At 41.7% G+C, this 7,771-nt stretch overlaps 1 non-coding gene across 1 annotated transcript; it reads right to left on the minus strand.

The window, feature by feature from the left end:
- Nucleotides 1–3,926: 3,926 nt before the first annotated feature.
- LOC126014910 (U2 spliceosomal RNA) lies at nt 3,927–4,119 on the minus strand. Its single transcript, XR_007497859.1, has one exon. It is a non-coding gene; the product is annotated as a U2 spliceosomal RNA (small nuclear RNA).
- Between the last annotated feature and the right edge of the window lie 3,652 nt (nt 4,120–7,771).

A 7,771-nucleotide genomic window follows, 5' to 3' on the forward strand; every position in this document is an offset into this window, starting at 1 on the left:
CCGGGTGTGGCCCCAAAACAAAACAAAACAAAAAATATATATAATGAAAATAGAATGAAAAAAATTGTCTGCAAACAATCATATTGAAATGTTTACTGCTTCGGTGCACTGTGGATGTGGCTTAGTAATAAAAAGGGCAGCCTCACATCTGTGAGACCTTGGGTTTGATCCCTGACACTGAAAAACTACCAATAATTTAATCAAGTACAATTTTTAGGGCCCGGAGAGGTAGCACAGCGGCGTTTGCCTTGCAAGCAGCCGATCCAGAACCTAAGGAGGTTGGTTCGAATCCCGGTGTCCCATATGGTCCCCCGTGCCTGCCAGGAGCTATTTCTGAGCAGACAGCCTGAGCACTGCTGGGTGTGGCCCAAAAAAAAGAAGTACAATTTTTATTGCTTTGATAATTCAGAGAAATTATTAATTCCCCTGAAAAAAATGTGAAGTTAGGAAAAGCAGATATAGTAATACAACATATAAACACAATCTGAAAGCTATATGTTTTCTTTATCATAACTGCTATGAAATACATCCTGAGTAGCAGGATTATGGGTGATATCTATCAGTTCTTTATTCACATTTTGCTGTTTTTAGTTTAAGAGGTCCTATGTAATGTCATTAAAAAAAATTGGGGATTGGCGGAGAGATAGCATGGAGGTAAGGCGTTTGCCTTGCATCCAGAAGGATGATGTTTCAAATCTGGCATCCCATATGATCCCCTGAGCCTACCAGGAGTGATTTCTGAGCGCTGCTGGGTGTGACCCAAAAACTTTTTTGGTGGAGCAGTACTGCATGCCGTCAGGGCCACTAAGGAGTTCTTCTACATTCTAGGCATGAACTCTAGCCATCTCCCAGTCTCTATGTCATTTTGGGGGGCTTGGAGGACAGTAGGGTCATTTTTGGTGGTACTTGGGGGTATTGTGTGGTGCAGAGAATTGAATTCAGAGATCCCTCATACAAAAAAAACCACCTTGCTTTTTTGAGCCATCATCTTAGTCTTGCTATTCCTCTAAATAAAGTTAATTAAATTGTGCACACAAAGAAATCACTGAGGTCTGAAGTAGATTGAGGCTCAAACTACACAGTGTTCCAGAGATCTAGGGTGGGGGTGTGTGTGGGAGCACAGTTTAGCATAACAGAACGTGTATAGTATGCAGGAGCCCCATGATAAATCCTACCAACCTAACTCTTGACAAACCGAATGAAAGATCTTATCCCTTGTTTCTGCTGTGCAAGGTATTAACAGTTTCATAGGCAATAACGTATCTAGAGATTGAGTGTGGCTGAGCCAGGAGAGTTACACCCCAGGAGAAAGTAATGAGGCCGTTTTACTTGACAGCTTACAATTTTATTCTGCCAGATCACTCACAAGCCGTTTTTCAAAATCCGTGACATACTGAAATTATTTCAGGCTCAGCATGCTCATATGGACAGACATGTGCCAAGCAATCTGTAACTGTCCTACCAATAGGTAAGCTATAAACAGACACACTTCTAGTCGCTAGCATTGGAAGCACTGAGCATTGTGCTAATGATAGAGTGGATTTAAAGGAATACAATATAGAGGGTAAGGTACTTGCCTTTAGACAGCTGGTTTGATCCTCAGCACTTCATATGTGTGAAGCGCTGCCAGAAACAATCCCTGAGAACTGGAGTTTGGGGGTGACCCACCCTCCCAAAAGATAGGCAGTATCTGAACTTCAAGATCAGAGTATAGAAATGGTTCGGTTCTAACTTGTAAAGATTGTTCTCTGTGTGCGTATTATAGGTACCATGCTACCACTGAGGTCCCTGCACATATATTGAGCATCTGGATAGCTCATTTATGTTAAGTTTAGATATAAAAGGTAGACAAACAAGCCATAGTCCAGGTACACAAGACCTCAGTGAGGGGAAGGAACATGGTTAAGGTATCTGCATAGATAATGCCAGGGAGCAAACAGGAAAGGTGCTGGGAAGGCTTGGGAGGAGATTATGTTGGAAGTAAATCTTGTCATGCAGACAGGAAAGAAAGGAAGGACATCTCAGACTGTGTATGAGTGCCAGAGCTATAATACAACTGGTAGGGATTTGTCTTACACACAGCCAAACTGAGTTCAATCCCCAGCATCGTATATGGTCCCCAGAGCCCATGAACCCAAAGTAAGTCCTGAACTCAGAAGCAGGAGTAAACCCTCAACACTGCTGGGTGTGACCCCCTCCCATCATCACCAAAAAAGAGTATAGAATAAGCAGGGCTCCAGATACTAGTACAGAGAGCTCCAGTGATGGACCTGGAAGTCCACTGTCAAGATAGGTGTCAGGGACTGAATATACATTCCCACCTGAGACATTTGAAAAACAAACAACAGGTTAGGGCCAGGAGCTGTATAGCAGGTACTTGCCTTCATGAGGCCCCTCTTGGTTCAAATTTTGGTACCACATAAGGTCCCCCGAGCACTGCCAGAAATGAGCCCTGAGCAAAGAGCCAGGAGAAAGCCCTGAGCTCTGACAGAAGTGCAGAGGTGGCCTCAACCGCCCCGACATTTCAACACACACGTGTGCGCTTACAAACACACGCAAAAACACACAAACACAAACACACACACAAACAACGCTAGAAGCTAGGAAGATAGATAGTACAAGGGTTGAAGGGTGTAAGCCCTATATGCACAGTCTCCTGATAGCTCCGGCACCACAGGGCCCAAACTGCACTCACTCGCCGAGCATTAAATGGTCCATCTGCTTGGCTATTTCCTGTCACAGCAGTGCTTAAAGAACAAACAAAACAAAACCAAAGTGAGACAAATATAGAAAACAAGTGTTTTCAGACATATAACACCAGGCAGCAGAGGACAGTAATTCCTGAGAAAGAAAGAGAGAGAACAAATGAGGCAGACCCTGTGGTTATCTAAGCAGCTACCTGGAGAGGTTCCAGACAACTTAGGATTCTGGGAGTATGGGGGAACCTGGGGGTCTGAGAGAAAGTAGAATAGGGGTTTCTGAGGAAGGGGACAGGGTGGGGTCCAGAGGGGGTGCTCAGAGACCGCAGAGATCCCCATCTTCTGAGAGTTCCTGAGTGTGGGGCTACTCAGGCTGGGAGAGGGAGCCCTTCGCAGGCAACCCATGAAGTGTTGAAAGGAGCTTTCCACCTAGAGTAAACTGAGCTTTGGAAAGCTCAGAATGTTCCAAGTAATCACACTAGTCCTTAGAATAAAACTCAAGGAAACACTTACAGGAATAGAAAAGCACCTACATTGGTCATATTCACAACGTTGGGTATCCAGGGAAAAAAGAATGAAAGAGGCAAGCAAATAGGAAACTACAATAAATAAGAAGAAAACATCAGTCAAGAGAAACAGACCCAGTAATGCACTGACACTGACTTGACACAGACAAGTTAAATGTAGATAAAATTAGTAAATAAAGATGTTAAAAACAGCCATTATGGGCCCGGAGAGATAGCACAGCGGCGTTTGCCTTGCAAGCAGCCGATCCAGGACCTAAGGTGGTTGGTTCGAATCCTGGTGATCCATATGGTCCCCCGTGCCTGCCAAGAGCTATTTCTGAGCAGACAGCCAGGAGTAACTCCTGAGCACCGTCGGGTGTGCCCCCCCCAAAAAAAACCAGCCATTATAAATATATTCCATTAAGTTTAAGAATCTAAAGGAATGGCTAGACATGTTCAGTAGAGAAATAGAAGATTAAAAAAACTGGACAGTTCTATACTCAGAGGATCCATCTCTGTGCTAAGGGGACCATGCAGAGCTGAGATCAAACTCGGAACTCCAGCATGCAAACTATGTGCTCAGCCCACTGAACTATCTGTCTGGCCACATATTTCCCTTTCTGACTTCAATGTGCTATTTCAACCACAGCTATACATCTCTTTTCGGGAGAATTTGATTTTGAAAACTGTCACCCTACATTATTTCTTTTTTTTTTCTTTTTTTTGGTGCACCGTTCCTGGAGGTACTGCAATACCAGGTTGATGTGTGGAATGGACGGAGCAAGCTCCTATTCCAGTTCCTAGTGCCAAAAATCCATTTAATATATTGTCGTCAGATAGACGACATATCAGATATTAAACTGATAAGAACAGGATACTACACTTGATTTTTAGCCAAAAGGCCAAGAAGTGATCTTACATTATTTCACAATAGTTGAAAAGACTATTAAGGACATGATCAAAAATGATTAACAAAGAATTGAGATCTTTCCCTAAAGAAAAATATTGTGGAACCAGAATTATAGTACAGTGGGTAGGGTACTCACCTTCAATACTTGGTATTACATATGGTCTCCTTTTATTTTTTTTTGTTTTTGTTTTTGGGTCACACCCGGCGGTGCTCGGGGGTTCCTCCTGGCTGTCTGCTCAGAAATAGCTCCTGGCAGGCACGGGGGACCATATGGGACACCGAGATTCGAACCAACCACCTTTGGTCCTGGATTGGCTGCTTGCAAGGCAAACGCCACTGTGCTATCTCTCCGGGCCCTCCATATGGTCTCCTAAGCTCACTAAGCCCACTATCCTGAGCACAGAGTCAGGAATAAGTAATAAACACTGCCAGAAATAACAGGAATAAAAAAAGATTGTGACCAGAAATTTGACTTGTGGTAGAGCACTTGAATTGCATGTGTGAAAATCTGGATCCAATCTAAGGCACTGTCCAAAAGAATAGAGAGAGAAAGAGACTACAAAGAGAAGAGAGGACACAAAAGAAAATGAAAAGAGGGATGGAAAGAAAGGAGGGAAAGAATAGGAAGCTAATATTATTACTGAAAGAGGCAAAAAAATGTCTGAGAAGAGCATATGGAAGAGGAAAGAGGAAATCATACCTCATCAATCTATGAAAGTCCTTTTTTGGAAAGATATTCACATCTGGTCAATAGCTTATGAATGGTGTCTATTTAGATTTTCAAAAAGCCTTTCACAAAGTTCTGCACAAAAGGCTATTTTAAACATTGAGTCACCATGATTTGATGGAGACTATTATAACGTACAGGGAAATTGCTTGGAGACAAGAAACAATGGGTTAGGATAAAAGGACATTTCTTGGAGGAAGGCATGTAAACATTGTCCTTTCCCAGGACTAGCATTGTTAAGTAGTTTAATGAATTATGTGGAAGAGGGGCAGGAGATAGGGAAATCACTTGAAGTTAGTGTAAAGCTATTTGAATAGACAGAAATTATTGACTTGATTTTCACATGCCAAAAATAATACTAAGCTTAGGGGGAAATAACCTGAAGTGTATTTAGAAGATTCTTTTACTAGTACACTTATTAGAGTTATTGAGGATGTACCATGTGGCCAGATACTGTACTACAATGGAGAGAGGAAATGATAATTCAGAAGGCTTTTCTCCTTGTACGGTACTTAGAGAATCTAAGAGGTACAAGAGGATATTTCCTCACTTGATATTTCTTTTTTTTTTCTTTTGGTTTTTGGGCCACACCTACTGCACTCAGGAGTTACTCCTGGCACTGCGTTCAGGGATCACTCCTGGCAGACTCGGGGAACCATATGGGATGCCAGGAATTGAACCCAGGTCAGCTGCATGCAAGGCAAATGCCTTACCCTCTGTGATATCACTCCGGCTTCCTGACTTGATATTTTTTGAGAAAAGTACATCTGAGGTGAATAATAAGAAGCTGATGTACAATAGGAAATATGCAGATCTTAATAGTTAATCCGATAAGGTTGAAAAATAATAACATACTCAAAATATTTAGACAATTTAATGAAAGGCACAGCCTATGATGGCTTTATTTTAAGTAGCTACCATGTTTTTGTTTGTTTGTTTTTTGGGCCCCACGTGTTAATAATGCTCAGAGGTAACTCCTGGCTCTGTACTTAGAATCACTCCTGGCTGTGATTCCATATGGGATGCTGAAATCAAATCTAGATCAGCAGCATGAAAAGCAAGATACCTGCCCACTGAACTATCTCTCCAGCCCCAGCTAAACTATTTTGGGCTAAAATCATACATGAGGCTATGTTAGAACACTTCTGACAAAAATCCCACTCAAAAGCTAAGGCTGGTTTCAGGCTTAGCTGGTTATTGAGAGGTGAGAGATTCCATATTGGTGTCACTTCCTCAACTCCCCAGTTCTCAGCTCTGTTTTAATCATTCTAAGCAGTTTTTCACATGGAACTAAGGTGTTCTCAATTGAAGAAATGTGGAAAAAAGAAAGAAAATTCAATTGTTTATGTTCCATGGAATTTGTGACCTTAGGGAGACAGTTTTTCTCCTAAAATTCATGTCATTTCTTAGAAAAGGACTTCAAAGGTCCATCCCTCTGGCATTGTTCTGTGGCCAGAAAACTCTCACTGGGCAGACCAGAAACACCATCACCATTTCAACCCAAGAACCACTGTGGGGGGGTAAGTGGTGAGCCCTGTTTGACTCATATAGTTAGAAATGAAGGAAGCAATTTCCTAAAAGAGGACAGGAAAGAAACAAACAAGGAAACAAAAAATAAATGAGAGAATAGCTACTCCTAAATTTCTATTGTAGAAGATCCTTGGAGATGGGTTGTAGAACTGTGCAGGGGACTTTGAACATAATCCCTCTTTGATCCCCCACTTCCTGGCTGGCTCACAGCTGATGTAATTCCCTCCCTTCCAATGTGGTCTCTAAGGATTCAGTGACTCACTAAACACACACACACACACACACACACACACACACACACACAAAGATGGCAGAAGCAATGATTAATTCATAGGTTATTAAAGATTTCAGATTCCATCTTGGGTATTTGTTTTTATCTCTGTCTGGATTGCTCAACCTGGGGAAGTCAGCTGCCATGAGACTGCTCATGGAAGTGAGTGTGAAGGTTGTTTTCATTTCCCATTGTTTTATTTTATTTTTTATGGAGTCGCATCCAGCAGTGCTCACTGGCCACTTCTGGTGATGTTTGAACCCTGGAGCATCCATGAGTAAAGCATGAATTCCGGTCCTTTGAGGTGACTACCTGGGTCCCCATGGAAGTAATTTGTTAGATTACAACAGAGAATTAATACACTAGAATTTAGTCATAAAAAGATAATACTTATATTTTTATGTACAGATGACCAGAAATTTGGGTGCATACATATAGAATCAGATGAAGAAAGCTGTTAAAAATTGTCCCTATTTGACTTCTGTTAGGTGTGAATATTTTCTAGATTGAGAGTAAAGAATATTAACTTTTCCCTCTTGGATGAAATAATTGATAATTTACTTTTTACTTTTTTGTTTCTGGGCCACACCCAGTAATGCTCAGAGGTTACTCCTGGATCACTCAGGAATTACTCCAGGTGGTCCTCAGGGGACTGACTTTATGGGATGCTGGAGATCAAACCTGGGTCAGCTATGTGCAAGGCAAGCACCTTACCTGCTATACTATCACTCCAGCCTCAAATAGGTTATCATTTTGTATCAAGAATAGAGTGACTTTGATCACTGCCTTGGATCTTGTTAAATATTTTAGGAATTGTGGAGGTAGGTGGTAAAGCAATAGGCCTTTGCTTGTGCCTTTTGGTTACATCAGAGGCAACCACATATAGTCCCAGGAGCACCAGCAGGGATCACTCGACTACAGAGCCAGTAAAAGCCCTAGAGCATCCCAGTATGTATCTCCTCCCTCCCACTCAACAAATGAAAACAAATCCTAAAACAGCAATCCACATCACATTAATTAGCTATGTTCTAGATAGTTTCCTAGATTTCTAATGGCTCAATTTTTCAATGTAATTTATGGTTAAGAAGATTCAGTTTGCCAAGTTTCCTTTGACTTGTTGTTTAAAAA

The sequence above is a fragment of the Suncus etruscus genome, chromosome 7, assembly GCF_024139225.1.
Source record: "Suncus etruscus isolate mSunEtr1 chromosome 7, mSunEtr1.pri.cur, whole genome shotgun sequence".
Classification (NCBI taxonomy): Eukaryota; Metazoa; Chordata; class Mammalia; order Eulipotyphla; family Soricidae; genus Suncus; species Suncus etruscus.